This window comes from Stigmatopora argus, chromosome 18, assembly GCF_051989625.1.
Source record: "Stigmatopora argus isolate UIUO_Sarg chromosome 18, RoL_Sarg_1.0, whole genome shotgun sequence".
NCBI lineage: Eukaryota > Metazoa > Chordata > Actinopteri > Syngnathiformes > Syngnathidae > Stigmatopora > Stigmatopora argus.
In genome coordinates, this window is record NC_135404.1 from 14,041,925 (window position 1) to 14,067,206 (window position 25,282).

General features: G+C 40.9%; 1 protein-coding gene across 2 annotated transcripts in view; it reads left to right on the forward strand.

Moving 5' to 3' along the window:
• Nucleotides 1-24,681, forward strand: part of LOC144092784 (uncharacterized) — a 155,246-nt gene extending 130,565 nt beyond the window's left edge. For both annotated transcript variants that reach the window (XM_077625876.1, XM_077625875.1), the window contains exon 10: nt 24,558-24,681. The gene's annotated coding sequence lies outside the window, so the exon portion shown is untranslated. The remainder of the gene's footprint in view (nt 1-24,557) is intronic.
• The last annotated feature ends 601 nt before the right edge of the window (nt 24,682-25,282 follow it).

The window sequence follows — 25,282 nt, forward strand, 5'->3', positions numbered from 1 at the left end:
GGACTCCCTCTGTCTAGGCCGCTAGGGACCTTTGACCCCCACAGCAGTCTTCCTCACCTCAACGTTGACTACCATGAAGTGGCGTAAATAATCGGGCTTGGGCTCCAAGTTTTCAATGTTTTCTGATCTTGGTGAACACCGTCTTTGCGATCGGAAAACTTTGTTTAGAATCGTGTGCTAATGTGAAAATCTGATCAAACCAGTCAGTGACTTAAGACATTTTGGAGATTAGAGATGTATTTTGGTCTGATTTTTATATACGGTATCAGACGTCTTGTAAATGTATTTACACAGCATTTTTACTTGGCAAAACGACAACGAGGCCGATTTGAACGATAAACGTGGCCCTCCTCAAACGGCAGCAAAAAAAATTGGACACGCAAATGATCACACGGTTACTAATTTTGCCCAAAATCAATCACTTTTGGGATTTTTACAAAAATGATTACTGTATTTTTTGGAAGTTGCGCCAGTAAAATGATATATTCATAACAAAAAATTATGCTGACTACTACTTATTTATTATGTTGACTACTATTTATTATGTTGACTACTACTTATTTATTATGTTCAGTACTTATTTAGGTGCAAAACTTGTGTTGAGTATGGTGACAGCTCTTGGGAAGAAACTGTCCTTGAGTCTGTTTGTCTTGGCTGTTATGGCTCTGTAGCGCCTCCCACAATCCGGAGAATACGGTAGTTAATAAAACTGTAGAGTGGCCTGGTGGCGGTCGATCTGTTGAGGACAAATGTTGCATATTTTTGAACTACTACTTATTTATTATATCAACTACTAATTTTGTCGACACTGACATCTTCCCTCAAGCAGGGCCTCCAACCTCCGACCTTTAGGTTGGGAGCCGACTAATCCGTCACTAAATTAGGCCGCCCCAGTGCGAATCAAAGCCAAGTCGGCTTCCTTTGTTCCATCTCATGCCGATAATTGTCTTTCCAGTGACAGACTGCAATGACATCCCGACACCTCCTGAGCGACAGTCGCGCGAATTCTTTCATGCGCCATTGCAAATCAGACACATTTTTTTCCTTCTCCTCCATCGAGGTGTTAATTTCGCTTCTCCGCCGCCATTTTCCCTCGTTCTCCGTGGCCGTGGCACATTCTTGTCCATTCCCACGCCGGCAGCTGGTCTCCCGGTCTTTCCACGGTCCACCTGTTCCACGTCTCCGGGGTCCCGCTAGCAAAGCCATCATCATCACATCGTTCAAAAACTCGTCTGGTTCCCGTCATTTTTCTTTTCGAACAAGTTTAATCTACTGCTACTGAAGGCAAATTAGACACGCCTTTTCCTGCCTCGGCTGCCGGTGACATACGTGTTGTTCTGTAGCATTAGCATACTGCTCGTTTAGGTACCTACGATGAGTCATTTCAGGTAATTCAATCTATATGTAAAACACCGGCGCTACTCCGTGACAGCCCGGCTCAGCTATTCCGCCCCAAAGCACTTTTGGTGCTGTAATTAGAACTTGAATTGGGACAAAAGTGTGCCGGCTCAGCAAGGAAGTCAAACTTGGACGGTGTCACCACTCAGGACTGAACATAGTTTGTTTTGTCGAAGCTAAGCGGTTGTTTAGAATAGCGGTTCTCGAACAGAGGACACAACAGAAGACTAGAACGACAACCCTGAATGAGCCTTATTTATAAACCGATTAGCCAGCAATAATTGCTTACTTTTTAGCCAATGATGTCATCAGACTGAAAAATGGGAAACTGGGATCTCTAAGGAAGCTTAACCAAACAACGAAAGAAACAAAACCAAATCAGACCTGCTTCCTGTCTCGCCAAATCATCAACTACATTGGTCTAAATACAGGAGATTCAGTTAGTCCTTGGGACGCTGGTTCAAATCCAGCTCGAAGGACCAAATAAATGTTAGGTTCACCATTAGACATTCCCAAAGGAAAAGACAGTTTTCTGGATTTTTTTTACTTGCAAGGCGAACGGCCGTTGCGACAGCTTCCCAACATTTTTCTGTTGTTTTATTAAAAGTCCACCTTGTGGACTACCTGTGTGGCTCCAGTTTTTTTTACCTAGGTCTACAATGTCTTGTGTGTCTTGCGTCCTTAAAGGAAAAGACAGTCTTCTGGATTTTTTTACTTGCAAGGACAACAACCGTTGAGACAGCCTCCCAACATTTTTTCTGTTGTCTTATTAAAAGTCCACCTTGTGGACTTACTGTGTGGCTCCAGTTTTTTTTTTTTACCTAGGTCTACAATGTCTTGTGTGTCTTGTGTCTGTCTTGCTACTGCAGAAATTTCCCAAATACGGGATGAAATGAAGTTCTAACCTAAATTCGAGGACCCTAATTACAATGTACATCTCAACTCTACGATTCTAATAATGACGAGCAAAGTACATTTAATAGCAAATAGAACTACAATCCTGAAAATAGGACCTCAAAGACTCAACGTGGACAGGTTTTGTCTGTGGCCAGCAAGAAGTAAAGAGATTGTTCAACATAATTGCTGTCACACTTAAATGAAGTATGAGCGCAAACATGCAATTTTCAACCCTCACTTGAAAACGGTGAGTACGACAACAACAACAACAACAAGCCTAGATGAAGCACTCCCTGTTGCTCTTCACCAAGTCTCTCATCACAAATCCACATCCAGAAACTTCAGATCCTAACGGACACACGTTCGTACATTCGTACGCCGTCCTTGGGTTGAAAAATGCGAGCTCCAACCAGACAGGAAAACGGTCCTACAAATTTCCTCCCTGCCACTTCACAGAAATTGACGTGGCGAAGACCGAACCAAACAACAAAAAAAAAAACCTATAAAAGAAGAAACCTGCACAAAAACATCATCTCCAAATGCGTCACCAGTCTTCCGTCCTTATAAAAATGACAGCCGGCGCTATTTGTACGGACTGACTCATTCCGAAAACCGTCAAGGTTCTTTCCGCTTATTTATAACCCCTCGCTATTCCATGTCATGTCCATTGTTTATTTCCAACTTCTGCCTTCGCCTCATGAATACTTGACGACACCCATCCATAATTTAAGGAAACGGGCGGAGATTTACATGGCTTATTTGCGCCGCCGACTTTTTGTTTAGCGCCATTTTCGATAATCGCTCGAGATTTCCAAGTGGCGATTGGTTTGATGGCATCTCTGCTTTTCCGACTCGTCTTCATCGCGACTCTTCCTCCCCCTCCTACTTCATTTCCTCATTTTTTTCTTCTTCTTCTTCTCCTTCAACGCACTACCAGTCAGTTTGTTGACATTGCACAGGGTCTGGCGCTATAGCTGCTTCGCATTAGCGCCGCCGTGTTGCTTTTATTTCCCCCCCAGACGTCCCCCGTGCGGGAGAGCATTCAAAGATTGCCAACATTAATAATTCCATAGAAGGCCCGGCCCCGTGTTTTCCGAGAGGCACGTTCCCCCCGTAAAATACGGGCTTCTGTCATCCTAAAGGAATTTCAAAACTACAGTTTTTGACCCACGCTTCCATTCAACGAGATGTATTATTAACTGCAGTGTTGCTCGGGGAGAAATCTTACTCATATTTGGACAGATGCAAGAATATTCTTACAACCGCCACCAGGGAATCGCCCAAAAACAAAAAGACGGTCATTTTTGACGTTCTGACAAAAGTAACTTTGGACATTTGCCAAGAGTCGCATGTATATCGCTGCTTATTTTCCATTCCCAGTTAAGCGTTTAACCATTTTCATGTTAAAAAGTTCGGAGAATTTTTGGGGGCCATCTGGGTCAGCGTGTGCTGTCATTAAATCACATGGAAAGCCTGTAGTAAAGAACAAAACCAGAATTTGGCTGCAGGTGGAACCTTATTAATATTCGATTTTACTGTATTTTTGGACTGTAAGCCAAAGAATACACTATTAAGACGAAAGAAAAATAGATAGGTCGCGCCGGTGTAGTAGTCTCATTTTTGCGAGGGCCATGTTTTTTTTAGCAGAAACCAAGAAACATATGTTAAAGTCATAATAGTAAAATGAAGAACAAGACGCATCTGTCAACATAAGATTATTTATGTTGTTATGCGACCACTTATCCATGTTGATTACGTATCTATGTTGACTACTACTTGTTTATTATGTTGACTACTACGTATTTATGTTGACTACTACGTATTTATGTTGACTACTTATTTATTATGTTGGCTACTTATTTATTATGTTGACTACTACTTATTTATTATGTTGACTACTACTTATCTATTATGTCGACTACTATTTATATTATGTTGACTACTACTTATCTATTATGTTGACTACTACTTATTTATTATGTCGACTACTGATTTATTATGTTGACTACTACTTATTTATTATGTCGACTACTACTTATTTATCATTTCGACTACTACTTATCTATTATGTCGACTACTACTTATTTATTATTTCGACTACTTCTAATCTATTATGTCGACTATTACTTATTTATTATGTCGACTACTACTTACCTATTATGTCGACTACTACTTGTGTTACCTACTAATTTATTATTTTGACTACTACTTATTTATGTTACCTACTACTTATTTATTATATTGACTACTACTTATTTATTATGTTGACTACTACATATGTATTATGTTGACTACTACTTATTATGTTGACTACTACTTATTTATTATGTTCAGTACTTATTTAGGTGCAGAACTTGTGTTGAGTATGTTGTCAGCTCTTGGGAAGAAACTGTCCTTGAGTCTGTTTGTCTTGGCTGTTATGGCTCTGTAGCGCCTTCCATAATCTGGAGAATATGGTAGTTAATAAAACTGTAGAGTGTCCTGGTGGCGGTAGATCTGCGGAGGACAAATGTTGCATATTTTTGAAGTACGTCACCACTTAGCAACACAATCGGAACGCACCGACGCCTTCCGCATGCGTTCTAGTTGTCTTCTCATCCCCAAATGTGATTTTGTGATTTACGCTGATGCTCCTAGAGCGGCAAATTTATGGGCCGGCACCCGTTTAAACGTCTGCTTTGTCAGCAACGAGTCACCGTCATGTTTTGTGAGTCACGGGAAATCAGCTCGTAATGCCTCGCAGCTATTTATCTTTGCCGGCCTATTATTCTCAACGAGGGAAGAAGGATGTTAGATCTCTTTTTTTTTGTTTCTTCATGCCGTGGCTTTGGCTTGACGGGCAGACCTGATTGGCTTAAGGCAATTTGTCAAGACATAAAAATGCTGCTGGTGTCCTCTATGTGGCAGGAAGATGTGTTGGCTCACTTGCTTTCACATTTTTTTTACATCGTCTACCAGCCTTGAAATGGATTCAGCGTCTTGTTCAAGGATAACTCAAAAATCATAACCAGGAAATAAAAAGAGAGGTTGCTTTAGCTTGCCCAGGGGTGTCGAAGGGGTGGCCCACGAGCCGGAAGTGGTCCGCTACCGGGTCTGATCCCTGATGGGTACTTTGTAGCTCATTCATCCTGTAGGTACAGATTTATTTATTTATTTTTTCGAGATGGGTGTCGCAAAACCAGATTTTTGTCATCAAGTGTGTGCAATACTGCAGTTTGCTCAATTTCCATTGGTTCATTCGCTCCACAGCACCTTCAATGGAGGCCAATAAGTTAATATGAAACCTTAAAATGCCGCAAAACTAACATGAAATCACCTGGAAATATCCGCTAATCAGCAGGAACCGATAAACGAACAAGAAGCAAAAGTCCCTCAAAGTCTAGATGAAATTATCCAAAATTTACCATAAGTCACTGCCAAGTACCCTAAAATAAAAGTGAAAAAAAAAATAAAAGTGACGCAAAATAATATTGACAATGATAAATTGGATGCTCATTTTTCAGCGCCATTGATGTTGCTAATCAATGGCGCCAAGTAAGTTAAAAAAAAATCCTGGTCTTCCCCACAAAATCTAGTTTTCTTTTTTTCAGTATTTTCGCTTGTTGTCCTTAAATCTCTTCAGGGCGAGACCTTAGTCCCACATTGGCCACCTTGACCTTGTGGAGCTGATTTATTCCACTTTTGTCTTTTATAGCCCGTCATCAAACTCCAATTCTATTGGGTAGCAATCAAAGAACACCTCTAGGACAAGTTCATCTTTGAAGCAAATTGCTCAAATGAGCCCGACTGGCAAATGTCACTTTTTCCGTGTATTTTGGAGCCGTCAGACAAAAAAGGAGAATGAATTTGCCTTTAAAGGAAACGGCTGTCAAATCCTTATCAAGGCAGCCTTCCCTTGCCTCTAGCTTATTTAGACTATGTGTGATAACTATTATGCTATCTATTTCTATACTTCTCGGTGACCTGGAGTTTATCTAGCTCACTTAAAGCGAGGAGTGTGGTGAACTCTGACCTGGTCATCGGCCAAAGGCACTTATTAAATTTCATCGGCAACTAAATATGTTGTTAATGGAACCAACAAGTCTACATTTTTCACCACAAAATGACTTAAAGCAGTTTTTCAAAACCTGTGTGTCGAAATTACAAGAAGTCATACATCGTAATAATCGGAGAAAGACATTTCAGTATTAAGAGATTCAAATTGAACGATTAGGAGGTTTAAATTGAAATATGGAATCATAGATTGTAGTATAACACGATTTAAATCGGAATGTTATGAGGTTGAAGTCCTTTTGTTGATTAGTTTTATGTAAAGTAAATTGGAAGAGCTTTGCTTTTCCAGGTTATAACCTTTTGTCGATGTTAAGTCTTTGAGGACAAAATGGCGTTTTTCGTAATTTTTGGTGGTTGAAGTGATAGTGGGAGGGAAAAGTCGTAAGATTACGAGATTTATGTCATTTTCCTGTTTTTATGGTATGTGAATCGGAAGTTGTTTGGTTTCAGGGGTGTCACATTTTGGTGACATAATTTTACTTTTTGCGTAATATTGGGAGAAGTCAAAAACTAAAATAAGGTTAAAAAAACGTTGGATTAATTATGACAAAATCAGTCAAACTTAAAGCTGTTCAGGCTCATCAACTTTGATGACGTTAGATTGGTGTTAAAAAGATAGATTTTGGAAGGAGGGTATTTAATTCCTGTCAATAAAACTTTGATGACAACAACTTTATAATGTTTTTATAGGCGACATAGTTTTAAATGAGAAGATTTTCAGATCGTGTTGTGCCTTGAGATTTTTTCAATGCAAAAAGTGTGCCGCAGCTCAAAAAAAGTTGAAAAACACTGACTTAAAGTCATCGTGATATGATATGATATAACTCCAGAATCTGCAACATCAGCCTACCATGCAAGTCTTTGCAATGTGGGAGAAAACCGGAGTACCCGGAGAAAACCCACGCAGGCCCAGGGGTTGGAACAAGCAAACTCCACACAGGTGGACCGACCTGAATTGTCATGTATTTTGTTTCCTCAAATTGATTTATAAAAGGTTAGTGAATTTAAGAGTGGAATTTAAAAAAAAAACAGGTGCCTTGACTTTTAATGTCGATCACAAATGTGTATTTTTTTTCGTCGCACCCGTTTGTGTGTGTTAAATTCCCATTGTTTAGTGCGAGGCTGGCGAAATCTTTGCTTTTCCCGTCGCCCGTCATCCGTCTCTAATTGCCGCCGACCTGGCACATCGTTTGCGTGCCCGTCGTTAAAAAAAAAGAGAAGGAAAAAAAACAAGGTGGAACCTGACGCAGGGGGGCCATAACCGTTTTCCGGCCGATATGCTTTTTTTACGGCCGCATTTAAAGGCTTCATAAATACGCGGGAAAGCATTAGGGAGTGCAGAGCGCTCGCCAAATCACCGTCGAGACACCTGCTGGCTTCGTAGATCAGTGCGGTGGGCACGGGAAGACAATTAGAGGCTTTCTTAGGCCATCAGTTTACATTCGTACACGTTGGGGTTTCGATCTGGGGATGGCGTAGAAGTTTGACATTGTTTTACGGATTAGCAAGAAAGATTGAGGTTTTTCTGAGAGGGTTTCAAACTACGGTTATTGTGATGTAGCTTCGAATTTAAGTTGAGTTTTATAGTCTTGGGTAAGGTTTTGAGAGAGTGGTTTTAAGTGAGGATCCTGGTTTTGATGTTTTCAGACTCTGTTATTGGTCAAACTGGGCTTGATTGTCAAATAAGGATTTGGTGTTTTAGTTTCGGAGGTTTTTAATCTGGGTTAGGATTTCTGACTCGGTTTAAATCTGGTGTTAATCAAGTTGAGGGTTTCAAACGATGGTTGTTAAAGCACATTGAGACATAGTTTCGAATTTAAATTGAGTTTTTATTCATGGTTTAGGTTTTGAAGGAATGGTTTTAAGGAAGGACCTTGGTTTTGATGTTTCCAGACTCCATTATTGGTCAAACTGGGCTTGAACGTCAAACAAGGATTTGTTGTTTAGGTCTCTAATCTAGGTTAGGATTTCGGACTCGGTTTAAATCTGGCGTTAATCAAGTTAAGGGTTTCAAACTGTGGTTATTAAAGTATGTGAGTGTTTGAGACATGATTTCGAATTTAAATTGAGTTTTTAATTCATGGTTTAGGTTTTGAAGGAATGGTTTTAAGCAAGGACCTTGGTTTTGATGTTTCCAGACTCCGTTATTGGTCAAACTGGGCTCGAATTTCAAATAAGGATTTGTTGGTTAGGTTTCAAAGTAGTGTTTTTAATCTTCTTTAGGATTTCTGACTCGGTTTAAATCTGGAGTGAATTAATCAAAGTAAGGATATCAGATTAGATTAAGAGTTTACTCTAAATAGGCCTTTAAAAACACCCAAAGGTCCATCGTTGGATTTCTGACTCGTATTGTTCATGTAAATTTTCACCGTTTGGTGTGGGTTTCAAAGTGTTACTTTGATTAAACGGACTTCACTCCCCAGTGGACATAAATCAATGATTGCGTCCCCACAAAATGCAAATCAAAATAAACCAAAGAAAAACAACTGAACTCGTACATTTACATTGCGCCGTCCGCTGAGTTGATTACATTCCCAAAGGGTCACGTCTGGCCACACTCTTGCAAAACTCGCAATATTTTCACGTAACAGCAAATGCATTGTTCCACGCCCGCCGCAAGGTCGACGGCCGACTTCGCTCCCTCGTAGACGCCACGCACTGGCAAATGAAACCCTCCCGGCGGCCCTCTTTCTTCGCCGACAACAAAGCGCTTACTTAGCCGCAGTTCTCCGAACAAGTTAGTCTATAAAAAACGCCCAGCTCGCTCGCGAAGCGCGTGAGGACCCTCAGGTTGACCGCGTGGTCTCCAATCAGTTCTACCTCGTTTTTTAGGGGTGTCACGCTCCCGCTGACGTCTCCAGGACGTTCTTTCTGACGCAGCCGAGAACGAGTCAATCAGGCGAAAAGACGGAGACGTCTCAAGTTCAAAGATCCGGGCCCAATCAGGCAACGGCGGCGTGGGACGATGGCCGACCTTCCCGTCGGCGGGCGGCTTTTAGCTGATTATGAGTATCTCTCCCGCTCGCGGCTCCCCGGGACGTCTTCACTTACCTCGACTCGGCCGGGCGGTTGCGTGGAATATTAAGCGGCGGGCGGATATGTCGAGCGGCTTTTATCCTGATTATCTAAAACTTTGCCATTGGATCAAGTCTTGAGCTTTGTTGGAGTTTTTCCATCGGGGCCGGATTTTCATTCAGGAGCGTTGGTTGGTGATTGATCGGCAGCTCCACTTTAGTTGCGTGGCGCCGCTAAGCTAAATTGTTGCTTTGTGTTGAGAGGCGAACATTTGTCGGGGTGAAATTAAAGTATTTAAGGTAAAGGAATGGCGATGGTACGAGGAGAGATGTTTTTACGGATTGATTTGCTGTTGTAGGTTGGCTTTTGTTTTGGTTTCGCGCTACGGTCCGACGAGGGTTCGAACAGATGTTGAATTTTTCAAGATTTTCTTATAAATTTCACGTTGAAGAGACCTTAGAAAACAAAAGTTCTTTTTTACAGCCTCAGGCTCCAATCCATGAATAGAATGCATGACTTGACTTTCTATTGCTTTTTTAACCTCCCTTCAGGCCAACTCTTTTTAAAAAAACATTTTTTTTTTGGTTTTCGTTAGTATTATTTTGTTACATTCTGGAAGGAATCGCTCAGGTGTTAAAAGCACTCTTGCAGATGAGTAAGACATCTTGCAATTATTCCATCAGTGTTCGTCAATCTAAAAAAAAACGAAGTAAGAGGATATCTTTCAAGTCTGGTCTGCAAAGCAAATCGCGGCGAGTCTTGTTACTCCTCCGAGGAAGCGGCACGATGGTATCCGTGTCTGTGATTCATAAAACATGCCCCCCCACTTCGTTTTTTTTTTTATCCAGTCGTCTAGATTATGGGCCCGGCTAATGCTTTGTGACTCCCACTTGTACCACTGCCGTCATCCTGCAGGCACAACGTGATTGAACATCCGAGGCTACCTTGTCCCTCCCAGGCGCACTTTTGCCTCACCTCTCAGATCCTCTTCTTATTATTACAGTCTTGCAAGAAGATGAAAAATGAGACGTACCATCCTCTGCCGGTCTCTTAGTCGATGGATGGGAAGAGGGCTTGGACGGATGGATACCGCTTTGATTGTTTTTTTCTCGGAGAAGACGGAGAGGAGACGGGAGGGTTGAAAAGGAGGCGCAACGCAGTGTTTGGTTTTTGAGATTCAGATTTTCAGGCTTGGCTTATTGGGTTTTGTAGAAAGGGTTCCGGTTTTGGACAAAAGTCGATGTTTTGAGGCCGGTTGAGAGTTTTAAATGAGGTTTACGGTTTTGGACCAAAGTCGAGGTTTCGAGGCAGGTTGAGAGTTTTAAATGAGGTTTATGGTTTTGGACATAAGTCGAGGTTTCGAGGCCAATTGAGAGTTTGAAATGAGGTTTACGGTTTTTGACAAAAGTTGAGGTTTTGAGGCAGGTTGAGAGTTTTAAATGAGGTTTACGGTTTTGGACATAAGTCGAGGTTTCGAGGCCAATTGAGAGTTTTAAATGGGGTTAACGGTTTTCGACAAAAGTCGAGGCTTCGAGGCCGGTCGAGAGTTTTAAAGGAGGATTACGGTTTTTAGCGGGTTTTCGAGCAAAGTTTGTTGTTGATTTTAAGATTTAGCATTTCTAATTTGGGATATGGTTTTGAAGTCGTTGGAAGTTGGAAATCAGGTCTAGAATTAAGTTTAAATAGAGGTTAGTATTGCGAATTAAGGTTTCACAAGTGGGTTCAAAATAAAGTTATGTTTTTAAATGAGAGTTTAAACAAACAAAGATCCCAAGCTAACAACCCATGCTGCTTCTTTCCCTCTGAATATTCCTTCACTTTAATTTTATTTGACATTGTAGCGACGAACCCTAATCGCCTTAGAGCGATTGACCAATCGTCCACCTTTGGAGATTGGCAAAGGATACCAAAGTTGAGGAAGCTTCAAAGCACCCGCCCTAGCTTTCCCATTAGCCTTGTAGCAAAGAAGAGTAATACCATTAAGCATGCCATGAAGGGGTTGTCTCAAAGATTTGCGGATGCCTTCAGCTTGTTCCCATGGTGTCGTCCTTCCTCCACAACAAACAGTCCCGAGGACACGTCTGATGTGGCGCTATCTCATTTGGCACTTCCTCATAAACTCCTCGCTTGGAGGCCAAAAACACATTTAAAAGCGTGTCCGTTTGTCTTTCCCCCTCGCGGGGTCGCGGATGTGACGGGCGTTCGTCCGTCACCGCGCCCAAATGGTCGGCAGAAGACGCCTCCTTCACGCCCCGCGGCCCATCGTAGCTTGTCAACATCACCATCACGTTGTTGTTACCATCCCAAAGACATTCCTCCTCAGTCACAGTTTTTCGATCGATGGTTCCTTATTGCATTTGCCGTGATGATTTTTGTTTGCTTTTCACCCGGGATGGAATACGCTAGATCAGGGGTGCCCAAATCTGGTCCTGGGGGGGTCTCTATCCAGTCTGTTTTTTGTATGTCTCTCCACAAGCAAACTGGAATTAAATCATCAGGAGCGTTATCAAGCTTCTGGACAGCTTGCTGATGAGTTGATAAGTTTATTCCAGTTTGCGAGAGGAGGGAGATATGGAAAACAGACCGGTTAAGGGCCCCCCCAGGACCGGAGTGGGGCACCCCTGATCTAGATGGTCTAATACTATAAAATGCCAATGGAATTTTGGCAGTAATTTCTAAAGGTAAACAAAGGTGGTGCTTACACGATGACGTTAGTAGTATTGGATCGGGATATCACTACTAATAACTATTTAGGCATTAACTGTTTGAGTTATTTTATTCTGAAATCAATACCCAGATATTTACATAACGTTACGTAGTCTCATGTTATTGTCTTTCGTCACAAATCTGACAAACTTCTGTAAGTCGCTCTTCCTACTTGATCTTCGTTCTTATTGTTCTTCTTGGAGTGCAATTTTCACATTTACAAATTCTTATTTTTTTGGCCACCAAACATTATCATAACTAGAAATCCTATGGTTATCTCCCATAAACATTTTCTCATTCTTATCACGTGTCCTTGTCACTCTTGTCCAGGACTCTTTGATTGACGAACTTTTAAAATGATCTCAATTTTAAGCATTTCAGTAAGCGTGCAGCTTCGCGTGCCATTCACACTTGTCACAACTCTGTCAGTTTATTTATATATTTTAATATTATTCCGCGGTTTCGGAATAAATTATTGGCATCACCCAGCGGCGCGTCATCAGTCAAACTGATAAAGTGGCCCCAAGTTGTCGTTGAGATAAATGGCGTGCGGGGCATTATTTTCGCCATCGTCGAGTCGCCGCCAGCCCTTCTCTCGTCAAATTAGATTGGACATCTACCGCCGTCAATGCCTTGGAGAAGTGTTTACTCCGTGCTGGACTTCGTAGTTCAAATGGTTTTGATGTTTGACGGAATTTATTAGTCTTCTTTTGGGGATGATGTTTTCATTGCCGCGGGCTAATAAAAAGTGGGCGGTTGCAGTTTGGACAGCCGTGTGGACAAGATAGAGACATCGTTGGACAAGATCAGAATAGGAATAAACAGATGGATGCCATAGCGTAAAGACTAAGGAATGTTTTGCCTTTGGGGCCAGATGATGACACCCAAAAATGGGAAATAAATGGAGGACAGCATGGTCTTTGGGACAAATTGTTGTCCAGAATAGATGATAAAAGTATGCCAGTGAAGGACATGTAACTCAAAATGGCGAAGTTGTCAAGCATAAATGACGAGATGGAAAAATGGGAGTTGGACACTTGCTTTTAAAGAACTGCAAGTTATCGGTAATAAGACAGATGGACGAAGACACCTTAAAGAAATTTAAAAATGTGAAAAAATGGACGGATGGGGATATTGTCTGGATGTATAGACAACCAATGGATGTTGAGATGAGTGATTTGACAAGACGGATGGATGAAATGATGGGATGGACTAAATGGAGGTCTAATGAGATGGATGTATGGAGACTTGACGGGAAAGGTCAATAATGGAGGGATAAATATTTGCAGATGGATTTGAGGTAAGAGAATAGAATGGATGACTGGAAGAATTGGATTGGAACGGCCAGACAAATGGCGGAAGAAAGATGGAGAAAGAGTGGTCGCAGTGGATGAGATGGTGAGATCATTCTAGGGAACCGGGGTAAGAGACGCCATGGATGGATGAAGGACAGACGGTTTTAGGTGTCAATTAGGCAAGAAGATGGAGAGGTCGTTGGCCAGATGGATGTTGCGGTAAACAGCAGACAAGATGGGTGACGGGCTGACCCCGGGATGAATGCATCCTGTGGAAGGACAGATGGCCGCTGAAATCAATGATGGACGACAGAGACGGAAGGGAAGGACACGGCTAACGGACGAATGGAGGAAGGCGGCGGGATGGATGGATGGAGGGAACTTGGAAATGTTCGAAATTAACCATGACGTGGATAAAGACTGTTTGCTTGAGTTGTAGCTAAAGGGGAAGTGGTTTTTTGGGGGGAGGGTCATCCGAGTCAGTGGTCCGACTCGTGTGTTCGAAAGCTCGTTTGACTTTCCGCGTTGGAACTTTTCAGCTCCATCGATGCAATTCGACTCCTTCTGGCGCTCTTCATCTTTTTCAGCCGTTTGTTCTTTCCCGCTGCGACAAAGACGGGTTTCGCGCCGGAAAAGGGGGAAGCGTGGCGCATTTCATCTGCTTGTTTGTCGCCGGAAAATGGTGGGTGATGATGAAACGGCTGCGTCGTATGGATTGTGGACTTTGTTGTGCCAATACAAGATACATAAAAGAGGCGTTCTGACCCACGCCGACGACGCGGTTTGTTTTCCGTGGATTGATGGAGCCGCTCGCGGCTGCCGACGGCGCTTTCATGCCGGCGGATGGGCGGGAGAGGTGGAACAGACAAACGAGGCCGAGACGAGTACGGCGGCCTGCTACGAGGGTTTCTCGCGTAATGGTGGAAGGTTTTCGCACTCAAAGTTGGCTGAGAAACGCAAATGGCGAGACGTGCTATTGTAAAAGTACTCGGACAAATTTGTCAATTCGGATACCTAGGTTGGCAAAAAATGTATTTGATTGGTGGAATAGTGAGGCTCGCATTTATTTGATGTATTTTTGGACAATCACTTTTGTTGTTTGTTATTTTGAATGAATAGCATCGTTATTAAATTATAATTTTTGCATCTTTCTACAAATTGCTCAGAGATGCCAAAAATAGGAGGTGGATTCTACAATTTTTCGTCACGTTTTTATTATCATGACTAGAAAAGCCTTCATTTTGTCACGAGTGTTGTTGTTGTTTTAAATACATACCTGTCAATTTATAAGTTTTTCCTGTATTTTATACACGTTTTGATCATTTCAAATTGTGTACGCCATATAACAACTTTTGTACGGAATTTTTTTCAAGTATGTTTTTTGTAAAACTGATGTGGTTTTATCCATTTCGGCTCTAATCCGGATTGTCTCGGTCACCGCTAGCAGATGAAAACGTCATTGTTGACTACTAATATTGTCATGCTTTAAGCATTAAATGCATTAAAACCCTTTTCACTATATAAATATAGCGCATCAGCAAGCAAGTACTCCCTTCCCACACAGTCAAGCTGTCACCGTCATACAGCAACATATTGAATTTAGTGCATACTGATTGGGCACCCCGTCCATTTTGGGGAAAATTTTAGACTTTTAAGTCTGCCAATGTGACTAAATAAGTGCTGCATTGCATTTGTACGTTTTTTAATCGCTTAATAAGGGGAATTGCAGTCATTAATAAGGTGAGCAATTGGCCGAGGTTGACAGGTATGTAAATATATACATAAAGTGGGCACAAATTTGATTGACATATTCTTTTTAGGCCTTTGGGAAGTAGTATGAGAAGCCATTTTGACTAGCTGTAAATTTCTTGCATTTTTGTGTTGCTGATCTGAATTAAAACACATTTCCGCCTTTAAGATCGTGACCAAAACCACTTTCACTTGGTTGGCATCACTCCAAATGACTTTAACATTTGAGCAAATCTAGGCGCCGAAACGTTGTGGGAGTTCAGTGGCTGAAATGTGGAACGAGAGCAGAAGTGATGCTTATTAATTAAACATCGGCACCAACCAAGAGGAGTTTCGCTCTTGTTTGTAATTGTGAATATTTGATGAGGCCAACGAAAACTTTGCTCGGCTCGCCACCATATGCTCGCGGCGGCGTACGCGTGGCGGTAAGGCTCATCCTTAGGGTCTTCCGCAACTGTAGAAGAAAACAAAAGGTGAAAAAGTAAATGTTTCATGCCCTGCCATTCCATTTTCATTCCATTTAACGATTCAGAAAACAGGAATAATCCATTTTTTCCACGACAACGCACTCGTAAACGGAACAAACAAATTTAAATGAACTTGGATTAATATATACAGACACTCAAACATACGTTTAATGTAACTTTACACAAAACTGAATTCTAATTTTGTTGTAATCTTTTGTTACCTTCGTATTGGCCGGGTTGGCAGTTTGCCACCGAACCGAGTTTGCGGAAAAGCAAAACCAAGTTAAAAAAGTCTGGCAAAATACTGCCGTATTTTCCAGTAATGGCAAAAAAAATAAATAAAACATCATTGGCAAACAATCCGTATGACTTAAGCGCTACAGCCGTACTGTTTATTTATTTTTTCTCACATCCGTATGATTAACGTAAAATCCTTACGGTTATTCTCCCACGTTCTGTTCAGAGTGACAACAATTATGTTGATCATCACAGATTCATCTAAATCTTGTCACCCCATTCCGTACTTGTCAAATGGAATAATCCACTCCACTTTTCTATGCGTGTGATGCTTTTTATTGTCATTTTTATCCTCTCCCTTGCCGCCTTTTCCCACTAATTACCCCGAGGATGAAGGAGAAGCCAATTCCCCTCTTCCCCGCCACAAAGGCGACATTGTCTGACATGAAGCCATTTTTTTTCCCTCCTCCTCCGCCTGTGACTTGTCACTTAGTCTGAAGCGAAGTCGGGTTGAGGGAGCTCTCGGCCTTCCGCCGCCGCCGCCGCCGTTTGACTTCTCCTTTTTCTCGCCGACGATGATTGTTTTCTCTCCTCGCTCTTTTCGCCATGGCCCCTGGGGTAGCCTCGTGTTTTGGGTTTGCTTGACACCAATATGCGTTTCTCCTGCCACGTTGGATCGGAACAACGGAGAAGAGATGCGAGTAGGGCGGAAGTTGACTAGAGTGGAATAACGTGGAGAAAATAAAAGGCAATGGGGGTAAAGTGGGGTAGTGTTATGTTATGTGGGTGTTATGGTGATGCTTGTAAGGGATAGTTTATGTGAAATGACGTGCTTGGATATGGAATGCTTATTCATGTGGTACGGAGTAAACATAAAAAGGGGAAATGATATCGTCAACATCGGAATCGAATATTTTTTTAGAAATACATAAATAACCATGTTGCTGAAATATATATATATACATATATACACATATACACACACATACACACATACATACACACACACATACATACACACATACATACATATATATATATATGTATATATGTATATGTATGTATATATATGTATATATATGTATATATATATCAGCAACACGGTACATATATATACATAAAGGTGTAGATGTAAGCGTGAATTGTTTTTTTTTGGTGGGGGAGTGGCTTGTGTCCTGGTATTTGCCGGCAATCAGTGATTCTTGTGATGATAAGTAATGTAGCTCATGACTGAATTGAGATGAAATATGTTTGAGAATTTTTCCCAGTTGAGGCGAGAAGGGTTTAAACTCCGGCATGGTAAATTAAAATATATATATATATATTTTTTTAAAATTATTTTATAAGGTCCACACATGGATCTTAAATTCAGTCTACATTTACTTATTAATTAACTTATTTACTACCTTTTTATTTACCTTTAAAATGTATTTTTCTGTGTCTGTATTCTCACCCTCTTGCTACTGCGACAATGACATTTCCAGAATACAGGATGAATAAAGTTATCTAATTTAATCTAATTTAATCTAATCGAATCTAAAAATAGATGGTGAGAGTTGCCAATCCAACTCGTTGGAATGCTGCCAACCCCCCAGTCAAAACACATTGGACGTCTACCGTCATTAATGACAAAGCATGAGGTCAAATTTAAATATATATTTAAACCATATCTTTTCGTACTCCATTCCGGCGATAGAACAAGTAAAATTGGAAGAATTAGAAGTAGAGCCTTGCTTTATTTGAATTTTTATTTTTATACGGACCCTAGATAAACAAAAAAACAGTTTGCACACCCTTGTTCAACGCAGGAAATCCTGCCTAGTCCGTGTTGCAGTTCTGCAAATAAAATACACATGATTGAAAGTACAAAACGGACCGAGCTCAGAACGGACGCCGTTTGAATTCTGATCAGGCCATGTTGCCGTTTGAGACGTTACCACGTGGAGAGATGCTCTAAGGACCCCTTGTTTGCAAAAAAAAAGGGAGACCACCACTCACTTTGCTTGGAGTTTTTGCCAGCGTTTGTAGCTTTTGTTTGCTATCGCATTCAAACTTGGAGACAGACCGCCTTTGTCGTGACAAGTCGCCGTTATCGCCCAACGTCGGACTCGTCTCGAAAAACGGCAACACCTTCATTTTCTCACTCGCCTGCATTCAGCTGCCCCGGGAATGTTAATTAAAAAAAATGGAGGCATTCCCTTATCAGGCGCGACGCATATTCCCACCCACTTGAATCAAGCCGACGAGTGTGTGAAATCTAATTAAAGGCGCTCCGTTTCGCAAGTTCCGATTTGCCACGGAAATGCATGCAAATCCGATACTGTACAAATGTTGGTGATAGGCGTGTTTTTATCCATTTTCCATTTTTATTGTTTTCTCGTTAATAAGCAGTCGGTGGAACTTCTCTGCATGAAAGCGTCTTCTTTAATGGAAAGTCAGAACGCAACCTTGCGTTTGTCGGGAAGTCATTTTACAGTTTTTTCAGGAGTTTTTTTAATGTATGGCATTGGACTCGAGTTTTCCAGCGTTATTTTTTTTTCCTTTTTCGACTCAATGGAAACTGGCGGATGAGTTCATTCTGGGTTCTCGTGTTTTTCTGCTCGCACAAAGCTATCCGAGAGAGTCGGAGTGGTTGAGGATGATAGCTGGCTTAGACGCAACTCTAATTTTAGGAACGGGGTTTTATTTTTCTATAAACCAGGGTGCTGTCTTTTTTGGTTGTTTTTTTTACAACGCATTCATGTCAAGATGATTCATTAGAGATTTCTTCATCACGGAAAATTGGGTTTGGGTTTTCGTGTTGGTGGTATTTAGACTGTTTTTGAGCTACTTTACAAGCGTCTGGGTTGGAATTATCCTATTTTTTTTTAGCTCCATGACCATGAAAAGTCGCCTCTTACCTGACCTGACTTCGTTAGTGATAGGTTTATTATTAATACACTTGAACCAAAACAGGGAGACAGCATTAACATACTCTGGCTACAACTTGCAAGGAAAATCACTCCCGACTCGCCTTCGTCCAAGATGATTCTAAAGAAACGGCATCTTCCTCTGTCAATTTAGTCGGCGCATAATCAAAACATTTAAGGTAATCTGATTCAAACAATTGCATAAGCTAACCGAATAACACCATCGAGGTCAAAAACAACTGCAACAATAATCGCATATCACATATTCATTGATAACAATTAAGGTCGGAACTCAAAAACAACTCCATTGGAAATTAAACAAACGAGCCTCCATTTGGCAAAACAATTCCATATCAAGCGAACCGAGCGTCATAATTTGAGAAACATATGTGAAACATATGTAATCTGATTCAAACAATTGCATAAGCTAACCGAATAACACCATTAAGTTAAAAAAACAACTGCCACAACAATCTCATATTTAATCGAACCAAAAACACCTGCGTAAGAATTTGCACAAACAAGCATAATAATTTATTTATAAGGTAAACAGAGCGACCATATTTTTAAACAATAATACGAGTATTTTCGGAAGTTGATTCGATTATTGCCATCTGCCGGAATCCAAGTCAAAGCAATTTAAGAGTCCTTTGTAGATCTTCATTGCCAACTCAGATCAACAGTCTCGGCCTGGAACATGGTGTCCTGTTCGGTCAATAGTCCTGAAAACAATGAACTGGCCTCGAAAGCAGCTGTGGGGGGGAACGTGTCCTCGAGCTTACTCGGTCCCAACATAAAGTATAGCACAAATTAATTTATAGCTTCATTACCTATTAAATGCTTAATGAACATATAGTAACATCCCAGAATAAACCCAACAGTTAGCTAACGCAAAAGGTCCGCCAAGGACACCTGGCTTTTAAAAATTGCTGTGACGATGGAGTATCCATGCAAACATGGTGGCTAGGGCTAAGAAATAAATGAGTCGACAACTAGATTGCTTTCCTTCGTTTACACTTCAGAGCTGTTTGTTTTTGATAAATCTGTTTTTCTTTACAAAGTCACGAAGTCAAATATGTCTGGCTTTTTTTTTGACAACTTCAAAATGTGATGCTACCGCAGCCATTTCTTTGGAAACGGATATTTTTTTTACGTGGTTAGAAAACCGGTATTTTTTTGTACCTCTAACACGGATGTCACATGTCACTTGTGATTTGACGTACAGGTCATGTTCGTGCGGGTTATGCCTTTATACTGCAGAGGTTGGCAGATAGACATCCACTTCTTATCGGTGTGAATAAGCTCAGGTCGGATATGAAAAATATTGCAATGCATGAGAAAAAAAAAACGGATCTGTGTCTCACTTGGGGGGGAAAAAAATGGAATTGACCTGCAGTGTGAGCGCCGTGTCAAACGGAAATTTGGAATCTAACTTTGCTTTTGACACCAGGGCTCCAAACTTTTTTCAAGGGAGAAATCTACCTCCATGGGCATAATTCTCGTTAAATCTAGTTCGTTTTTTTTTTTTAAGAAAACTAACTGACCAATAGGGATGCATCGTTTTGTTGAAAGTTACACAACATGTCCTCATCATAATCAAAACATTCAAGGACGCTTGGATAAGATGCCAACTTTAACCGAAACACACATTTTTTATCTGCTTAGTACAAAACAGAGGCTTAATTATTTGAATATTTGTTAGTAATGCAAGATTATTAGGCTATATGACCGTTAATGTGCGCTAACATGTCAAGTGATAACATACAATATATGATTTAAAATGTGACACCAGGGCTCCAAACTTTTTTCAAGGGAGAAATATACCTCCATGGGCATATTACTCGTTAAATCAAGTTCGTTTTTTTAAAAGAAAACTAACTGACCAATAGGAATGCAGCGTTTTGTTGAAAGTTAGACAAAAATGTCCTCATCATAATCAAAAATATTCAAGGACGCTTGGATAAGATGCCAACTTTAACCGAAACACACATTTTTTATCTGCTTCGTACAAAACAGAGACTTAATTATTTGAATATTTGTTAGTAATGCAAGATTATTAGGCTATATGACCGTTAATGTGCGCTAACGTGTTAAGTGATAACATACAATATATGATTTAAAAGGTGACAGCAGGGATCCAAACTTTTTTCAAGGGAGAAATCTACCTCCATGGGCATATTACTCGTTAAATCAAGTTCGTTTTTTTAAAAGAAAACTAACTGACCAATAGGGATGCAGCATTTTGTTGAAAGTTACACAAAAATGTCCTCATCATTATCAAAAATATTCAAGGACGCTTGGATAAGATGCCAACTTTAACCGAAACACACATTTTTTATCTGCTTAGTACAAAACAGAGACTTAATTATTTGAATATTTGTTAGTAGTGCAAGATTATTAGGCTATATGACCGTTAATGTGCGCTAACATGTCAAGTGATAACATACAATGTGATTTAAAACGTCTTGAAAATGTATGTTTATGCTCCTCTCACATTTCTAACTGTCCAGGATAGTACGTTTCTTTTTTTTTTCTTTTTGTGAACATAAAACAACGCCAATAAACCTGGGTTATGTGATGTAAACCTGGACATTAGAGGCACATCAGTGGGAAGCGTTTTTTGCGCATCTTGTCGATAACAATTTCCCGGCGAGTGTCAGGTGCCTTACGTAACAGTCCATTAAGTTTTTCTGCACGGGAAAAAATCACAAAAAAAGGCCGTGGCAAGACACCTCCAGATCACTCACGTCAGGAACTCGCATGAATTCTCTTACATCTTTTATGGGACATTAGACGGAGCGGGGAGATGACCCAATTTCAATGCATATGTTTGACACACACAGGCACGCACAAGCCGGCTAATCGCGGCGCTCGTAAAGGAGCCGCCAGCTGCAGCTCGGTTATCTCCGGCTAAATCTCGTGTGTTTTCGCACCAATAAGCCACGGCTTGATTACAGCACACTTCTAATAACAAGGCTCCTTTCACTCTTGACGGAATCCGTCTCTGTATTTTTGTTCGTTTTTTTAAATTAGTTTGATTTATTTAATAAGGGACAGCACATATTAACGAACATATCTATAGTCATGTTAATGAAGATATACCGGATTTATTCGCATATAAGTCGCTTTGGTCGGAGAAAAAATGTTGACCGAGTCGAGGGTACGGCTTATATGCGCATAAAAACATGACATGCAAAAAATTGCAAATTGATGACGTCATGACAAAATGGCGCCGTTGCCAGGGTGGAGTCGTGGCAAACAGCTAACCCGCCCAGAACGAAGGTAAAAAAAAATAAAACAAAATTAGAATTCAGTTTTGTGTAAAGTTACATTAAACGTATGCTTAAGTGTGTCTGTATATCTTAATCCAAGTTAATTTGTTTTTTGGCGTTACGAGTGCGTTGTCGTGGAACCTCTAGAGCCCGCCCTTGTTGATATGTTGGAATTTTTGAGTACAAAATCTTGCAGTGTAGGCGGAGCTTTGTGTTGGAAGATTTCGTAAACTAAGGTGGTTTTGAATAATTGACAGTGTTTTTTGGCTTTCTGTCCAATACTTTCAAAGCTTGCTTATAAATGGTTTCTATTGGTTTTAGTGTTGTTAGTGTTGTATCTCAATTAGGACGGGCGCATGCATAATTTGGGATGAATTTTGAGGCTCGACTTGAGATTCATTTGCGTCCGCTAGGATGTTGCACGCGGCGCCTGCACGCCGACATTGGCTTTTAATTAGCGCTCTGCTAATGACCGCCGGCAGCCGACCGACCTCGTGCTGCCGGACCTCACGCGCGTGCTGGGCTTTTGCCTGGGGAGCTATTTACATTTTGTTTCATCACGCCGGCGTTGCGTGAAAATGGTCGGTCGTTAGACTACAATTTATACTCTTATAAGATGGCTTAACTTGACCTATTTTCTTTTTACCCCATTGAGCTAAAGTGGGAGAAATGGCGTAATGCTTCGCTTCATTTTTTATCGTAGTTAGATCATGTTGTTTTAGAGGAATTGTGTTTGATATTTATGACTTCTAGGAAATATTTTTTTTTATTATTTTCTCGCAAGATACTGCAAATTTGTTTTCTCAGAATTTCCATTTTTTAAAGATCTGCAATCAACAACATACTTTTTCAGTGTCAATTATTTTATATTACACATTATTATCCTTAACAAATTATTTTTCAATCTCAAATTCTAGCATTTTACTTTAATTTTGCATCTTTTGATCTTAGCCGAAAACGTTCACCTTTTCACATTTTTTCACAAACTTCTTGGGGGCGGTACCAATAAAATTCTTGGTGAAATCCCACCACCCAATTTGTTGATCAAATCCCGCCAGCTACGAAAGGTTCAGACACCAGAAATGATAACGTAAAATTCAAGTCGTGGCGTCATGGCGTCATTGATGTCAGTGCACGCGCCATGTTTGGCCTTTGACAAGTGCGTTCTAATTATAAATGAGATGCTCGACACAAACGCAAAGACAACACAAATACTAAGCGGCAAGCGTCCTCTTCCCGGCGCGACACACTTCGACAGATGTTCCGTTGCATAATTGTCCCCCGAAAAAACATATTTGCGCACACGCTCGTCAGAATACAGCAGGCATTTCATCATGAATAATGGATGACACGCTTTTCAGAGACCGAATACCTGAGATTCATGCAGATGTCCGGGTTTGGAGTGTTTTTGTTGTTGTTCTTGGTGGTGGTGGTGGTTTTTACACGGATGCAACTCTCACTCTCTGATCGCGATTTGTGCAATGTTGTGCTTTCTCCTCGTCCTAAATGAAAGCAAAAGCTGCCAATGTGAAAAGGGCAAACATGCCTAGAAAAGTTGAATACCTTATTTTCTCGCATATGCGCCGTATTTGTCGCTAAAAAAATGATGACTAAATCAAGGGTAGGGCTTATATGCGGTGACCAAACGTCCGGTCGACCATACGTCCGGTCGACCATACGTCCGGTCGACCAAACGTCCGGTCGACCAAACGTCCGGTCGACCAAACGTCCGGTCGACCAAACGTCCGGTCGACCAAACGTCCGGTCGACCAAACGTCTTTCGACGAAACGTCCAAGTACCCATGCATTTCAATTGTTTTGACCATCTTTTCTTTATTTTTTTCCGCATTATTTCTATTCGACAAGGTTGCAGCTGTCACAAAACATAACCGATAAGAGGAATCACCTACATTGCGCGGTAGTTCTGGGAACTTCCTCTCTACAAGGCAAGGTCTTATGCTAAATGACTAATCAGAGGAGTGGGTACCTGCTCACAGGACGGCACAAAAGCTAGCATATCTTGTTTATTTCACTCGCTGGATTATATCTTGTACATTTTCCATGAAGCGGTATTGTGTTCGCAGTTTCGCAAAGTTTTTTACTCTGAATATAAGACGACGACGGTGTGTTTTTTGGCCCTCTCACTGTGTATCGAGTCCGCCTGGAATAAAGTGGATAGATGAAAGAAACATCTCTTCTTCGCTAGCTTATCGCCGTTTGGCTTTCCCCAACGCTCTTTGCTTCCTTATTTTTTTATCTGCAATTATCAACCTTTGGGTTTCTAGCGGCAATTCGCATCCCTCTGGCTCCGGGTTCGGCTGATGGATTTAGACGTAAAGCGGTCCCCTTTCCCCGTAGACTATAAAATAATGTGTCTTTTTGCGAGGGGGATGTCAGCCTTGGTCTTTTAATATAAAAATTGTTTGTGAGTGCAACATGAGATGAGACGCATGTTGATTTAGCACAGTGCCAATTCTAATCTTATTCTCTCTGTCTGTTTTTCTTTTTTTTTCATATTTTCCTCCCTCCGGTGATGCCTGCTCTGCTTGCAAAATAAAGGTAAGAACCTTTTCGCTTATTCCTATTCATTTGTTTTGTTTATTGTGACTTCAGAGCAGAAAAGTTTTGCATGGCTCGAGGGGGGTCGTTACAAGATTCTTTGGATAATTGCTTTAAGAAAGCAATTAGCCCAAATCGGAATGGAAGCAAACAACCTTGTGGCGTGTTTGCGTGAGGGAAAAAAGGCAGAGTATTGCTTGACTGAGGTTGAGGAAAAAAAAGAATTGAAGCACTGTTTTTTGTATTCCCGTAAGGTTCACTTTGTCAAGTTCCTACATCTTGTTAGAAAAAAAATGGACTGCAATTGGCTGTCAATTGCAGGACAGCATTGACCTTTAACATTTTCTTTTGGCCGGCACAATAGCGAGGAGAAGCTAGTTTAACTGTCTGGTACAGAACAGAAAAATCAGGAAACAAAATGGAATCAATTCTAACTCTATTTGCATGCTGAGAAACGAAATACGTTGGTCCTTCGTTCCAAAACTTGTGTTACACCCTGCATTTAATCTTAAAACACAGGGAGAAATAATCAGAACAGTGATCCGTTGTTGTTTCTTCAATCCAACTTTACTGTAATGACTAAAAATCTCCCGTGCCTCAAGCTATGTGCTAAAACATCAATAATCGAATACCGATATTCTTTAACATGCCACACACTTGCCATATGGATCAAAGGATCAACAATCGAACACCAATAAACACATCCAATCCAAACTCGTTGTACA